The sequence below is a fragment of the Cibotium barometz genome, unplaced genomic scaffold, assembly GCF_041138505.1.
Source record: "Cibotium barometz isolate CiBa-2024 unplaced genomic scaffold, ASM4113850v1 ctg497, whole genome shotgun sequence".
Lineage (NCBI taxonomy): Eukaryota > Viridiplantae > Streptophyta > Polypodiopsida > Cyatheales > Cibotiaceae > Cibotium > Cibotium barometz.
Genome location: NW_028229447.1, coordinates 703,618 through 718,740, shown reverse-complemented (window position 1 = coordinate 718,740; position 15,123 = coordinate 703,618). Strand labels below are relative to the sequence as shown.

The window sequence follows — 15,123 nt, the reverse complement described above, 5'->3', positions numbered from 1 at the left end:
CAGAAGGTGGCCGCCCAGAGAGGAATCCGGCCGTCGTGGACGAAGGGAGGGGGCTCGCCTACTCGAAAGAGGGGGGGGGGGGGGGGGAAGCCCGCCTCGGCAAGGGGGGGCAGCTCTGCTCTACCTCCAAGATGATCTTCATGCAACAGCCCAACCTGCTGGAGCTCAGAGCCCCGATCAAGATTGTAGCTCAGAAAGGAAGGAGCTGCTGTGGAATTCTGTGTGGAGATGGAATGGCCTGTAAGATGGTCTATAGGAAAGGTAGGCCAATTTTTTTTGTAAAAATGAAATCGTCATGAAGCTGCATACAGGAAACCGTCTCAGTGCTATGAGAGAGAACTGCATGAAGACATGGAGCAGTGGGTATATGCCTTGGTGTTTGCTTGCAGGAAATTTAAAGTTTATTTGCTTCCAAAGAAGTTTGTGGTTTTGACATCATCGAATATGTTACCTGATGTGGTCATGCATCTAAAGCCAGGCAAGCGTATCATGAAGTGGGATTTGGAATTACAAGAGTACGAGTTTGATTTTCAGATTGATCGTTCGAAGAAGTCTCAGTTGGCAGATGTTCTAGTCAATAAAGAGGCAAATATGCCTTCTTATCCCAGGATGGTAGAAGCAAATCTTGATGAAGAAGCTGATATTGTGGAGGCGTTTACCTTGTGGTTTTATGGAGCATATCGTAAGGTTCTCCAACGAGCAAGTGGTGGAGTTGTCATACAGGATCCTCAAGGTTAAGAAAGATTCAATGAAGACATGGTTCTATGGTATAAAGAAGCTTGCTAAGGAGTTTGAAGTGATTCAGTTCAAGCATGTATCGAGGGAGAAGAATCACCTTGCTGACGCTTTGGCTAGTGAAAAGCTTCAAAGTCATGTCATGGGTTTACAGGTACCACAGGCTACGTATGTAGGAAGGGAGACTCTTAAGGATGTAGAAGCTTTCTTTGATGCAGGTCAATGTCCAGACTCAATGACAAGAGTGTAGAAGAGAAGGATTGTAATGAAGGCTCGTCACTACACTAAGATCGGCGAGGATCTTATGGCTTTGGGTAGGGATGGAGTTCTAAGAAGGGTGCCTTTCAAAGAAGAGATTGGGCTTATATTGCGTCAATGTCATGATGAGAACGGACATCAGGGGAAAGACCAGGTTCTGTTTCACATTTTGAGAGCAGGTTTTTGGTGGCCTTCATTGGTAAGAGATGTTCATTACTGGTGCAAAACTTGTCATCCATGTCAAGTTAGTGGTATGTTTATCTTGGGAAGGCACATCAAGGTGGAAGTACAAGCAAAAGAGCAAAGACCTCCTCACCAACAGAGCTACCCTCAACCTTCAATGCAGCAAGGGCCTATGCTGATGAGTGGCTATTTGTTCAAGCTGGTTTGGTGAAGTTCTAGCATTGTGTTTGAAGTAAATGTAACAGATTCGAACTTGCAGAAATGTAAACTATGCTGTGATCCATATGTATTTATGGCAACCTACCCTCTCGCAGCAACCACCGCCATCCCAGCAGCCCATCTCTCCAGCTACAATGCAGCAAGCTTTTGCTGGTGATGCCCCTTGAAGTTCAACCACTACTCTCACAGCCAGACACCCAGTGTGTTCCCGGCTAGACCGCACACGTCATGACAGCTTTGGTGAACCCGACGTGAAACAGCTGGGGTGAGAGTAGAAGGGGAATCATGGGTGATCAACAGGAGCAGCAAGGATTTCGTCCGGACGTCAACACCATGCAGATGTTTCAGGCGTTTGTGCTCTACATGCAACAGCAACAGGCAGTCGAAAGAAGGCTGGGTGAAGTGGAAAAACAAAGGTAATGTTACCTGATTTGAATGCTGGATGAAAAACGATATGATATCTGGAATGTATGGATACATGCAAGATGACATACAAATCAAGATGATGCTTGAGGAAAATTAGAGCAAATAGATACACAGTCAGGGCTTTCTGAAAGGCAGGTACAAAAATGAAGGAAATATACTATAATGATGCTATATCTTAGCTGCTTGGAGAACTTCTAAAGCATGACAAGGATGCAAAGAAGGTAAAAATAATGGCAGACAAAGCAAAGAAGGCTATAGGGGCCTATGACACTGATGCATTTCTCGAAAAGAGAGAGCCAAGAGCTTATAGGACTTGTAGTCTTCCATAATAAAACTATTAGGGAAGAAGAAGGATTACAAGGGCTTATGACACTTGTTCACCTCAGGAGAAGGGGGTGGCAAGGAGCTTGTATAGACTTGTAGTTCTCTCTTAGAACTGTAGAATGGCAACAAGGGCTTGTGACACTCATCCTTCTCGACAGCTGAGGAAGGAGAGGAGCTTGCAATGACTTGATCCATTCTTGCCACTTCAAGGGCCTATGACACTCATCTATTCCAATAACCAAGGATAGAGAGGAGCTTGTAGTGACTTGAAGCTAACCCTTTGTCTCAAGGGCTTACGACACTCGACCTTTCTGATAGCTGAGGAAGGTGAGGAGCTTGTATTGACTTGAGGTCTTCCCTACAAGTTACAAAACAGATAGAATGCTCAAGAACTCATGAATGCCGGAAAGGTGGACACTTCTTTGTACTCTGATTGTCAGGATATCTGAAAGAAACTCTTTGAAAAGCAGAGCTAAATGTATGCAATGATGATCTGGATGAATGGTTCGACATAGAGAAAGCCCAAAACATCAGAAGGATAAAAGGAATGCCAATGCAGAATGCTGAAGAATTGAGAGTATGAACATGGAGATTAAAGCTCTACTCATTGTTCAGGGAAGCCATATATGATGGCATTATATGTACACATGGAATGCTCATTTGTAATACATGAATAGACTATGTGCCAGTTAATGACTGCAACTAGTTAGAGTCTTTGAAAAGAAGCTCATGGTGATTTGAAGCAGTACAGGGCATCGGTGGAAGGGGAGGCAAACTGATAAAAAGCTACAGGAAGAAACTCCATCAGCCCCAGGACAAATCTCTGCAGGAGTGACACCATATCTTGCAGTTCATGGTTTTGGTCAGAGCCCCTACATTAAACCCATCGAATCTCAAGCTATTCCGGTGGAAGACAATAAAAAAGCAGAGGGCAAGGACTGAATCTCAAGCTATTCCGGTGGAAGAGAGTAAAAAAGCAGAGGGCAAGGACTTACTTGTCACACCAGGATCATCTGGTTATGAGGGTGCTATGGCAATGGATTATGATAAGCCATCATCTGATGAAACTGATAATGTTCCAAAAACTATAGACAATGCTGCAGCTTGGTACACACCAACTCCATCAGAAAATGTTTCTGAAACTGAGCAGGCCCAGAAGAAGTCATTGAAAGAGAGCGCCTCTGAAGGGATGGCTGCCACCAAAGACACTGCTGTCACTGGTGCAGCAGCAGCAGGTGGTGGTGCTATGGGTGTAAAATCTGTCTCAGGTGAATGTGAGAACAGAGACATGAGTGGGGGCAAGAAGAGCATGCTAGAGAAAGCTAAGGAGAGAATATTTGGCTCCTCTAAATCAATGAATGAAGGGTCTGAACAATTTTCAGCAGCAGGAGATGAGCAGTTGAAGGCTTGTGAAAGCAAGCCAACGGTCGCTGGCAGAGCTGTTGGTACTGTTGTAAGCCTTAAAGATACTGTTGCTTCAAAGCTTAGCTATGGTGCTAAGATCGCAACAAGTGATGGGACAGCACAAGGTGAAGCCATGCCTATGGAGACTGATAAAGCTAGTAATCAAGAGAATGTACGTGATCAGTCTTCCAAATCTGTCTTGCAGAGGCTGCAGGATAGTGCCGCTGGTGCAAAGAGTGCGGTCGCAAGCAAGCTTGGATATGGTGGAAATGTGATTCATTTGTTCAGCAAATTGCAACAGACAAGTGTAATTCCAGGGAATTACATGTATGTTGCTGTTTTAAAAGCATGTTCAAGTATGGAAACTCTTCATGAGGAAGCGCAGGATGTGTTTGATGGGTTGCCACGTCCAGATGTAGTTTCATGGAATGCACTTATTGCAGGATATGCTGAGCAAAGCCTTTCTAAGGAAGCACTGACCCTTTTAGAACCTATGCAAGCAAAAGGTATGTCTCCAGATGCCATCACATTTATTTGCAGCTTGAGAGCTTGTGGGAGCATAGGGCTTCTTGACAGTGTTCAAAAACTACATGTTGACCTTGCCAAGAAGGGTTTTGATGGAGAACCTTCTGTTGGCAACACATTGGTAGATGTGTATGCCAAATGTGGCTCACTTATAGAAGGACGAGAAGTGTTGAACAAACTTCCGGTTCAAGATGTATTCTCCTGGAATGCGCTTCTTGCAGGTTATGCTGAACATGAACAAGGCTTTGGTGAGGAGATTGTAGATTGTTTGGATCAGATGCAACTGAAGGGAGTTCCTCTAAACCTTGCTACATGCATTTCCTATTTGAAAGCATACGGCAGCATAGGAGCCATAAGAAAAGGTCAAGAAATGTATGCTGAGGTTACAAAGAAGGGATATGAACAAATCCTTTTGTTGGCAGCACTATCTTGGATATATATGGCAAATGTGGCTCACTTTCAGAAGCAGAGCAAGTGTTCCACAAGCTACCCGTTCGAGAGCTAGTGTCATGGACTGCTTTGATTGCAGGATATGCTTCAAAAGGGCTTGGTTCCAAAGTGCTCAGCTATTTTGAGCAGATGCAATCGGAGGGGATCTCTCCTTCTGCTGTTACATTTATATGTGGATTAAGATCTTGTGGCAGCACAGGAGCTCTAGACATGGGTAGAGGAATGCATGCTGAGATTGTGAAGCAGGGATTTGAAAGAGATCTTTCTGTTGGAAACATGCTGAGTGATATGTACGCTAAGTGTGGTTCATTTGCAGAGTCATGGAAAGTCTTTGATAAGTTATCAGTTCGAGATGTTGTTTCTTGGACTGCACTTATTGCAGGATATGCTCAATATGGCTTCAATGAAGAGGTTCTGAACTGTTTGGAACAGATGCAACTAGAGGGTGTTGCATCTCCTGATGCTGTCACATATGTTTGCAGCATGAAAGCTTGTGGTATTTTGGGAGAGATAGAGAGGGGACGAGGGATACATGGTGATGCTATTAAACAGGGACTTGGAGAAAATCTCTATGTCAACAATGCTATCCTGGATATGTATGCTAAGTGCAGTTCATTTGTGGAAATGCAGTGCTTGTTTAACAAAATGTCGGTATGGGATGCAGTCTCGTGGAATGTATTCATGGCTGGCTATAATGATCAGGGTCTCTTGAGGAAGCTCAGAGAGTGTTTGTCAGTTTAGGACAAGAAGGTGTGGTGCCATGGACTACTATGATTGTAGGATATTCTCAACATGGACATGGACAAGCAGGACTTTTTGAACAAAATGCAACAGGAGAGGCAAATGCCCAATAATGTTACTCTTATCAGTGCCTTGAATGCATGTTCAAGTATAGCTGCCCTTTCCCAAGGCAAGCTAGTCCATGCTCGCTTGATGGCTAGTGGCTTTGAGTTAGATGCAGTGGTTGGGATTGCCCTTATCAATATGTATACGAAATGTGGGAGTCTGGAGAGTGCAGCCAGGGTGTTCAAAACTTGGCATATCAAAGATAAGAGATATGGACTACCCTGAGCGTAAGGCACCAGCCTATATAGCAACTTGGTGGCACATACCGGAGGATGTGCAGGTTTAGAGGGGGTCGATGTCGTGCTGTGGCACGTCTATGCAGTGAAAGCATGTTCATGGAACAACTTATGTGGAATCTGGGCCTTGAGCAGCAAGGACAGATATGGAAGGTATTCACTCAGATACAGTGGCATTGGAAGCTGTATGAAGATGTACAGGATGGGACACTCCAATTCATGTGGATGCGGCCAGCGGTGGTTTTGTGGTACCATTTTTGTACCCGGAGATAAAGTGGGATTTTAGGTTACCATGTGTGAGGAGCATTGATGTGAGTGGCCATTATTGAGGCAAGAAAAATAAATGAAATATATGATACATGTGGCCAATAATATAAAGGGCCACATGGAAGCTTTGTGAGGGGCCAACGTAGCTGCCAGCACGTAGCCTAGAAGCTGGCGAAAAATCCAGAAGGTGGCCGCCCAGAGAGGAATCCGGCCGTCGTGGACGAAGGGAGGGGGCTCGCCTACTCGAAAGAGGGGGGGGGGGAAAGCCCGCCTCGGCAAGGGGGGGCAGCTTTGCTCTACCTCCAAGATGATCTTCATGCAACAGCCCAACCTGCTGGAGCTCAGAGCCCCGATCAAGATTGTAGCTCAGAAAGGAAGGAGCTGCTGTGGAATTCTGTGTGGAGATGGAATGGCCTGTAATATGGTCTATAGGAAAGCTAGGCCAATTTTTTTTGTAAAAATGAAATCGTCATGAAGCTGCATACAGGAAACCGTCTCAGTGCTATGAGAGAGAACTGCATGAAGACATGGAGCAGTGGGTATATGCCTTGGTGTTTGCTTGCAGGAAATTTAAAGTTTATTTGCTTCCAAAGAAGTTTGTGGTTTTGACATCATCGAATATGTTACCTGATGTGGTCATGCATCTAAAGCCAGGCAAGCGTATCATGAAGTGGGATTTGGAATTACAAGAGTACGAGTTTGATTTTCAGATTGATCGTTCGAAGAAGTCTCAGTTGGCAGATGTTCTAGTCAATAAAGAGGCAAATATGCCTTCTTATCCCAGGATGGTAGAAGCAAATCTTGATGAAGAAGCTGATATTGTGGAGGCGTTTACCTTGTGGTTTTATGGAGCATATCGTAAGGTTCTCCAACGAGCAAGTGGTGGAGTTGTCATACAGGATCCTCAAGGTTAAGAAAGATTCAATGAAGACATGGTTCTATGGTATAAAGAAGCTTGCTAAGGAGTTTGAAGTGATTCAGTTCAAGCATGTATCGAGGGAGAAGATTCACCTTGCTGACGCTTTGGCTAGTGAAAAGCTTCAAAGTCATGTCATGGGTTTACAGGTACCACAGGCTACGTATGTAGGAAGGGAGACTCTTAAGGATGTAGAAGCTTTCTTTGATGCAGATCAATGTCCAGACTCAATGACAAGAGTGTAGAAGAGAAGGATTGTAATGAAGGCTTGTCACTACACTAAGATCGGCGAGGATCTTATGGCTTTGGGTAGGGATGGAGTTCTAAGAAGGGTGCCTTTCAAAGAAGAGATTGGGCTTATATTGCGTCAATGTCATGATGAGAGCGGACATCAGGGGAAAGACCAGGTTCTGTTTCACATTTTGAGAGCAGGTTTTTGGTGGCCTTCATTGGTAAGAGATGTTCATTACTGGTGCAAAACTTGTCATCCATGTCAAGTTAGTGGTATGTTTATCTTGGGAAGGCACATCAAGGTGGAAGTACAAGCAAAAGAGCAAAGACCTCCTCACCAACAGAGCTACCCTCAACCTTCAATGCAGCAAGGGCCTATGCTGATGAGTGGCTATTTGTTCAAGCTGGTTTGGTGAAGTTCTAGCATTGTGTTTGAAGTAAATGTAACAGATTCGAACTTGCAGAAATGTAAACTACGCTGTGATCCATATGTATTTATGGCAACCTACCCTCTCGCAGCAACCACCGCCATCCCAGCAGCCCATCTCTCCAGCTACAATGCAGCAAGCTTTTGCTGGTGATGCCCCTTGAAGTTCAACCACTACTCTCACAGCCAGACACCCAGTGTGTTCCCGGCTAGACCGCACACGTCATGAGAGCGTGGGTATCCTAGGCGACCCAGAGCCCGAGCACCGTATGGTCAGCACCCTCTAGGATCCTTCGCAGGTGACCTAGCGCTTCACTCATAGGCCGCTTCCTTGGCCCCTCATCCACCGTACCGGAAGCTCACCATTTTAATCGCACCGAGGCTGGTCAAGACCTCGGCCGACCTTGCTATGCGAGACGTCCTTCATTGACTCTCCGTTAGCAGTTGCAACTTTATCATCATCACGACCTTAATCACAAGACGGCCAAAATGCTTCCCCAGCATTCTTGACATAAAACAATCATTTATAAACAGCATTTACAAACAGTTTACAAATACAGTTTCTATATTAACTCTCATTTTTCCACATTATCCCTCATCAACCCACATTACTTATTCCACATTCCATTTATATGTGTACTCATCCTATCACATCATTTTCCATCTCATCACTTCAGATTCCTTCACATCACATATCATATATTCACATCCATACATATATCCACATCCACATCCACATTCACATCCATACATCCACATCTACATGCATACATTCATATCTACAAGCATACATCCACAACTCCATGCATACATCCACATCCACATTCACATTCACATCCATACATCTACATCTACATGCATACATCCACCTCCACATTCCTATCCACATCTATATATCTACATCTACATGCATACATCCACAACTCCATTCACATCCACATCCATACATCCACGTCTCCATTCACATCCATATCTATACATCTACATCTACATGCATACCTCCACACCTCCATGATTACAATAAAATTCTTTTAATTAATCTAGGATGATAATTCCTAGCATATGGTAGGAAGTCCTCTTTTCATGCTTTGAATGAAATTATTTTATGTGTAAATTTTTATAAAATTTTACCATAGCTTCGCTACTATAACTGATAAATCTCAATTATTTTAAAGATAAGGCTTATCTTTAAGGGAATGATTAGAATGATCCCTAATTGGATCATTAACCCTTAATGGATTAAATAAAAATAATCATAAACTAAAAGCATAGATAAAAAAAACTATTAATTTATTCTCAAGCATAGATTAATCTTGGATTAAGAAAAAGCTTTATGAAAAGCTTCATTTGGATTGAGAATGGGTCATGAGTATGACCATTTCTTAAGTGAGAGAGAGAGAGAGAAAAACCATTAGAATTAAACATAAATGGAAATTTATGTAATTCTTTACTATCATTAATTAACTTCAATAGCATTTCAAAAACCATACCAATTAAGCTTCTCAAGCTTGAGAGGGGTTGAGAAGAGAGAATCATTGAGAAATTATAGAAAAGATCAAAATTCACTATACTTATCTTATAATTTGCTTGATTCTTTGTTCACGGTAGAGGCCCCCAACCAATCAATTGGTTTAGTATGTTGATGGAGCCACCAATGGGGATTGAAGAAAGAGAGAAGTGTCAAAAACTAGTGAATTATTAAAGAATTCACAGTTCTTGGCTTAGGTGGAGTAGAGTAACAAAGCATAAGACACTATATTTTTTTCAACAAGGAAAGGCTTCTATTTATAGGAAAAATTGAGCTCCTAACCAAACAAACTGATTCTAGAATTTTCCAAGTCAGTTTGGTTGAATTTGGACTAGATTTGGACCTAGTTTGGTTACTTTTTGATTTGATTTGGTTCCATTTTGATTTGGTTTGGTTCAAGAGAGATGAGAGATAAAAATATCACATTATTTTTGAGTTTAAAACTCATTCAAGCATGTGAAATATGTACCTCCTTTAAAGAACTCCCCTTCCTTACATATGTGTCAAATTTTTATTGCTTATAGTTTTTTTTACTAATAAACCTCGTACATTTTCAACTCTTCATCTTATGTGAAATATGCACCTTCTTTAAAGAACTTCCCTTCCTTACATATGTGTCAAAATTTTATTGCTCATAGTTTTTTTTACTAATAAACCTTGTACATTTTCAACTCTTCATCTTATGTGAGCATTTACTCATTTTTGGGTATCTTCTTTTACAAATTGGATTTATCTCCTCCCTACACATGGATTGATGCTATTAGCCCATAGGAACCTTAATTGGACCATAATCCAAATTTTTTTGAAAATCTAGACCCTTAGACTAAGGTTCTTTACACCTATTTCCAATTAATTCCAATTGCACATTGGAAAATTCTTTTTGAATTTCTGTTTCAGGGGGATTCATTTTAATAAGGTGAGATATTTTTCTATCCAAAAATATTCAAAATCTAAATATTCTCTCTCTAGAATATTTTCTTTCTCTAGGTTAAAACAGCCACAAACAAGATCTCTTATATTTCAGAAAAGGAATTGATTACAGGGGAATATGCTAGACATCAAAAAGGGGTTGGGGGAGGAATCTTACATTCTACCCTACTTAAAAAATGCGAGATGTCCTCATCTCGCAAACTGGGATAATTTCGCAAGATGCACGAATATGAGACTTAGAGAAAAATTTTAATCAAGATTAACCACCAAGAAAGGTCTTAAAGAAAGCAAGATAAGAACAAGATTTAAACTTTATTCATTCTCGGAACTTATACAGTAAAGATAGAAGAACTCTTTACATTTCCATAAGCCCGTCCATCATATGGTCACAAAAGCAGCACTCACAAGCTACACAAGTATAGGGTAACTCATCTATGGGAATGATTCTGCTGGTTATTGCCGCATCTATCTCAGTGGTATGAGGTGATCTAACAAAAGGACCTCTGAGAGGCAAGCCAAAAACGGGATAAAGGCATATCTTCTCATGAGGAAGAAAACACGCCAGTAAGAAGACCCGCTCAGAAAACCCAAGATGCCTTGATCTCATGACGCAGTAGTATCGGGGACCCAAACCCAAAGCTTCAATAACCATGGCCAAGCGGACATTGTTACGAAAGTGCTGCTGACCCCAGGGTGTTACCCTAGTTATGTTTTGATAGGTCCGCCATTTGGTCTGAGCTACAGAAGTTCCTAGGTGAGAAAAAAGTGAGCGCTCATACTGTTCTATAAAGTCTTTCTTCACAGACTCTCTTGCTTCTTGAAGGTGAGAAATCATCAGGGATAAAACTAATTCCTGTTCCAAGCCATGAAGGAGATTAAGAAAGAAAGGAGATTGATGGGAGTAAGATTACTGTGAGTGACAAGTAAAAGTTACGACTTATATAAAGGAAGGAGCTAGCGTAACCTAGAAGCCAACGGTAACTTGCCACTGAAGTTTTACCGTCTTTCCATGATTTGTGTTTGACACATTTTTCTATAGAAGGCATTAAGAATTTTGAGATGAGGAGATAAAAGAAGCTTGTAGGCTAAGTCACCTACTTTCATTGAATTCAGATATAAGGGTCACAATATTTGGGGGATAACTTCTTATACTCCCCAAGAGATAAAGAACTTCTTTTGGGCCGTACTCGAATGAAAACCAAAACTTGGTATCCCAAAACACGGATTCTCACTTCTGAACTCATTGTTCTAAATCCTTAAAACAGGTGGGACTCCTGAGAAGTATTCTAGGGAAAGGGTCTTCCTTTTTTAAACAGAAACTTTCTTTTATTTTAGAGAGGAAATAATTAAAAGATAAGAAAGGGAGATTCTTACTCCTGTATACCTCGAAGGCTGGGGAAGAATCTTACATTCTACCCCACTTAAAAAGTGCGAGATGTCCTCATCTCGCAAGGTAGAGGACAGCTCTTTTTCTTAAGATCCAATTTTATTCTGGGGTTCCTTATATTTTGGTCAACCCAATAGAACACTGGGATAAATATCCCTTATATAGAACTCATCATTAAATAACAATTCAATTCATCATCCCTTATTAAATAACAATTCATTCAGATCATATCATTCATATCTTTAACATGATAATGGTCCATTAGACCGAAAAGTTTCCTTCGGAACATTCCTCCACGAAAATTTCAGTCAAGCAAGTTCTTTATTTGACATCCCTTAACTTGATCTACCGGTCAAGTATTAACAGTAGCAATCTGACAGCACAACCCACTAATCTCATAGTGATTTGCTGAATTCATTATCATCATTCTAGTTATGAATATCATCACAGGGACTCATCCCATTCCCCTTCATTGTGGTTTCATTATATTTCAACTAATTTTTAAAAATCATCATTTTTCAATCAGAATTTTCAATCAGAATCCAAATCAATTCATCAATTCTCAAACAAAATTAAAAATCATATCATTCACATTCGAAATCATCATCTGGATAGCATTAATGCTTATAATTTCAAGTCTTAGATTTACTCGTATAGATTGTCAGTAAAGAGCAAGAGTTATACTCTCCGTATATACGGTAGTCACGGCCCTTGGAATTATAAGGTAAATACCATCATGTCTAGGCCTCAAGCAAGTCAGGGATTCTATATAATTGCGGTACTTCCATTTGAAGACCCAATTACCAAATTACAAGTTTCAGTTTGAATATCAAATTATATGAATTATATCACACAATTATAACCTTTTTGTCTTTCTAGATAAATTTTTGACATATATGTCTTCTCAGTTGATCTTTATTAACCAATGCTCTGATACCAACTGTAAGATCCCTGTTCCCACCAAGCCACAGATTTGGGATACTAGCAGCGGAAGTAGCACTTCTCACGCGGGACAGGGGTCCCACATTCGAGGCCTCACCCACGGATATCCGGATAAGAGACTAATCCGTCGGTTGTTCCAAAACCGAACCCGGAAAAACTTCCTTTACCGGAAAGCACGGGCGATTCCACCAGGATAACTTTTTACTCTAACGTAGTCAAGATCATTTCTGATCGAGCTCGATCATTTCTGATCGAGCTGATCCAATTACATCTATAAGATACTTGGTCAGATCAAGGAAGAAACTTGCACTTGGACCATTGGGATCAACGCTTTTTTTCCCCATTCAAGAGGCACAGCTATCCATAGAACAGTTACTGTCTGGGATTTATTTTATCTATCGTAAAAACAAAAGTTTGAGTCTCGATTTACGGATCCATCAGTCCAGCCTAACCCCATCCGATCCCATGGGTTAGCCAACCGCCCAACCACTGTAGTGATGGGATCCAATTAAGAATTTGGTTAGGTTTTGTCCTGGGTACCAAGGAAAAGAGTTCCAAGGACCCCTAGCCGGATGTTTATGCAAAAATAAAACTAGTCACACCACTCACACACCCAATATGAAATTGCCTTTTCACAAATTCAACCAGTTCAAACCATAGTATCACTGATCACCATCTTCCAATTTATCCAGTTGATTCTTAATTTTCCCATCATTCCTTTATCAGAGTATCTATGGCATCATTGGCAACTAGGACGCTCACAACCTGTCCACTCAGGGGCCGTTTCCTAGTTCCTAGCCCATAATACTCGGCAATATAATCACTTATCAAGATGGACTCTCATTGAAGATCAGCAAGATCAACCAACAGATCCATATAAAGAGCCATGGACTCATCCATTGAAGACCAGCAAGGTCAATCAACCAGATCCATGCCCGATTTTAGAAAACAACTCCTACTCTTGTTCCAATATCTTCCTCGACGCACGCGTGGGTATCCTAGGCGACCCAGAGCCCGAGCACCGTATGGTCAGCACCCTCTAGGATCCTTCGCAGGTGACCTAGCGCTTCACTCATAGGCTGCTTCCTTGGCCCCTCATCCACCGTACCGGAAGCTCACCATTTTAATCGCACCGAGGCTGGTCAAGACCTCGACCGACCTTGCTATGCGAGACGTCCTTCATTGACTCTCCGTTAGCAGTTGCAACTTTATCATCATCACGACCTTAATCACAAGACGGCCAAAATGCTTCCCCAGCATTCTTGACATAAAACAATCATTTACAAACAGCATTTACAAACAGTTTACAAATACAGTTTCTATATTAACTCTCATTTTTCCACATTATCCCTCATCAACCCACATTACTTATTCCACATTCCATTTATATGTGTACTCATCCCATCACATCATTTTCCATCTCATCACTTCAGATTCCTTCACATCACATATCATATATTCACATCCATACATATATCCACATCCACATCCACATTCACATCCATACATCCACATCTACATGCATACATTCATATCTACAAGCATACATCCACAACTCCATGCATACATCCACATCCACATTCACATTCACATCCATACATCTACATCTACATGCATACATCCACCTCCACATTCACATCCACATCTATATATCTACATCTACATGCATACATCCACAACTCCATTCACATCCACATCCATACATCCACGTCTCCATTCACATCCATATCTATACATCTATATCTACATGCATACCTCCACACCTCCATGATTATAATAAAATTCTTTTAATTAATCTAGGATGATAATTCCTAGAATATGGTAGAAAGTCCTCTTTTCATACTTTGAATGAAATTATTTTATGTGTAAATTTTTATAAAATTTTACCATAGCTTCGCTACTATAACTGATAAATCTCAATTATTTTAAAGATAAGGCTTATCTTTAAGGGAATGATTAGAATGATGCCTAATTGGATCATTAACCCTTAATGGATTAAATAAAAATAATCATAAACTAAAAGCATAGATAAAAAAAACTATTAATTTATTCTCAAGCGTAGATTAATCTTGGATTAAGAAAAAGCTTTATGAAAAGCTTCATTTGGATTGAGAATGGGTCATGAGTATGACCATTTCTTAAGTGAGAGAGAGAGAGAAAAATCATTAGAATTAAACATAAATGGAAATTTATGTAATTCTTTACTATCATTAATTAACTTCAATAGCATTTCAAAAACCATACCAATTAAGCTTCTCAAGCTTGAGAGGGGTTGAGAAGAGAGAATCATTGAGAAATTATAGAAAAGATCAAAATTCACTATACTTATCTTATAATTTGCTTGATTCTTTGTTCACGGTAGAGGCCCCCAACCAATCAATTGGTTTAGTATGTTGATGGAGCCACCAATGGGGATTGAAGAAAGAGAGAAGTGTCAAAAACTAGTGAATTATTAAAGAATTCACAGTTCTTGGCTTAGGTGGAGTAGAGTAACAAAGCATAAGACACTATATTTTTTTCAACAAGGAAAGGCTTCTATTTATAGGAAAAATTGAGCTCCTAACCAAACAAACTGATTCTAGAATTTTCCAAGTCAGTTTGGTTGAATTTGGACTAGATTTGGACCTAGTTTGGTTACTTTTTGATTTGATTTGGTTCCATTTTGATTTGGTTTGGTTCAAGAGAGATGAGAGATAAAAATATCACATTATTTTTGAGTTTAAAACTCATTCAAGCATGTGAAATATGTACCTCCTTTAAAGAACTCCCCTTCCTTACATATGTGTCAAAATTTTATTGCTCATAGTTTTTTTTACTAATAAACCTCGTACATTTTCAACTCTTCATCTTATGTGAAATATGCACCTTCTTTAAAGAACTTCCCTTCCT

At 40.6% G+C, this 15,123-nt stretch overlaps 2 pseudogenes; both read left to right on the top strand.

The window, feature by feature from the left end:
- The first annotated feature begins 351 nt into the window (after positions 1–351).
- LOC147602557 (uncharacterized) lies at positions 352–1,562 on the top strand (annotated as a pseudogene).
- Positions 1,563–6,400: 4,838 nt separating this feature from the next.
- LOC147602556 (uncharacterized) lies at positions 6,401–7,611 on the top strand (annotated as a pseudogene).
- Positions 7,612–15,123: the final 7,512 nt, after the last annotated feature.